Raw genomic sequence first — 2184 nt, forward strand, 5'->3', positions numbered from 1 at the left:
TTAGAGAACATTTCTTAATTTTGGATTTCTGTGATGTTTCTTCATGATTAGATTCAGGTTATACTCTTTTTGAGGGGCTCATATATAAGATATATTTTAAATGAATGGTAATAGGAGAACAGAATAATCATGTGGAAAAAGATATCGTGTACCAGGGTAAATTATAAGTATATTAGAAATTTACTATAAAAAAATGAAACCACATATTTACCAGACAATGACATAGATGAATTTCTCTACATACTGAGAAAAAAATTTTCTGTAATTTAAAATCCATAAGCAATATGAACCAATAAGAAAAAAAAAGTCATTTTTATGCCCTCCTTTCAAATAATATTGACACATAAAAGTAAAATGCATGCTGATAAAATATTTGCAATTTCTATCACAGATAAAGGATTACTATCCTATTATTTAAAGGGCTTCAAAAAATAAAAAATGCAATAATTCTATAGAAAAATAAATGAGATATTGACAACTCAGAGCGAAAGGAATTCAAATAGTCTTTAGAAAATGTGAAAAGGTGCTCAGTCTTGTTTCTAATAAGAGAAATGTAAATTAAAACTGCACTGAAATATAACTTCTCAGCTATCTCATTGGCAAAAATTTAAAAGTTTTACATTAAACACTCTCAGTTACTTTGTGGAGAAATTATTATTCTCAGGCATTACTAGTAGGAATGAGAACTGTCACAGAATTGTGACAATATCTAGCTAAGTTACACATGCATTCATCCTTTGGTCGTACAATCCCACTTCTAGGAATCCATCCCAAAGACACAGTCCATCCCCAGTTATGCTTCCAAGTTATGCACAAGACAATTTATTGAAGCAGTATTTGTAGTAGCAAAAGGCTGGAAGCAAACCATGTGGCCATCAACAGAGGAGTGGTTGAATAAATAATGGTACGGCTGCCCAATGGAGTACTGTGTTGCTGTAAAAAAAATGAGGAATACTATGTAACTATAAAAACAAAGTAAAATGAGGAGTCTTATGTAGCCATAATAATAAATTAAAGTAAATGAGCATGTCTATATATTTTCACAAAATGGTCATCAGGATATATTGTTAATATATTGTAAAGTAAAAAAAGTAAGGTGGAGAAAACAAAGAAAGGGGATATAAATGTATGTATGTATACATATATATACATATATACACACACACACACACACACATATTTATTACTTTGGAGCCATGTACATATTTTATATAGTTATAAAATAAAATAAATTTTAAAAATTGCCAAAATATCAAATAAAAAGTGAAACAAATGAATCCAACTGATTATCAAGTTGGTGACTTAACTACATAAAGATCTATACCAAAGACTTTAAAACATCCATAGTGGTACACACCCTAAGGACAAAAAGATTTGTACAGACCATAAGCTATTGATAATCACTATATTATTGATAATAATAGTGGTATTGTTGTTATTCTGAAACTATTACATATGTATATTTAGGACAAAGAGAAGAAATAATTATGTAAATGTTTACAGTTAACCAAGGATTTTTAGCATAAAAGAAAAGAGATGCAAATATAAAAATATTTATAAATATAAAATAAAAAAAGTTAGGTAAAATTCTACTATCATAAAATGGAATGAAAAGTGTCAGTATAAATTTATGGTATTTTCTTTGAAAAATGTTTTCTAGCTTAGTTTATTGAGTGGTCCTAGAAAAAAGTGACCAATCCAGTAGCACTGAGCCCCCCTAAAACCCACATTGTGAGTTCTAAGTACCATTTTGCAAGAAAGGAAGCAGAGTTCCTTAGAGAATTGTCTGACTTCAGCTCTGCAGTAAAAAATATCCAAGATGAGCCTTGAACATCTTATTATAACACAAAGCAGTAAATTTATTAAAGACAATGGAATCATGACAAAAGAACTCAGGAGCCAACTTGAAAGAATTCTTATTAGTTAAAAGTGGGAAAATTTGAGCATCAATAAGCAATAGACTAATGACTGCAATAGATTGAAATATACAAAATACTTCTAAATTCATGAGTTTATAATAGGACATAAAAATAATAACAGAAAAGTCCTTTTGAGGATGTTAGGGAACTAACTCATTCTTTTGAAAATTGATAAAGCATTTTACCTTTTATGTGCATGGTGTACCCCAGACCAATCAAATAGTTGATGAAGAACCATTCTTTTTAAAGAAATATTCAAGCTAAA

The sequence above is a fragment of the Pteropus alecto genome, unplaced genomic scaffold (assembly GCF_000325575.1).
Source record: "Pteropus alecto unplaced genomic scaffold, ASM32557v1 scaffold7, whole genome shotgun sequence".
In the NCBI taxonomy this organism is placed as follows: Eukaryota; Metazoa; Chordata; class Mammalia; order Chiroptera; family Pteropodidae; genus Pteropus; species Pteropus alecto.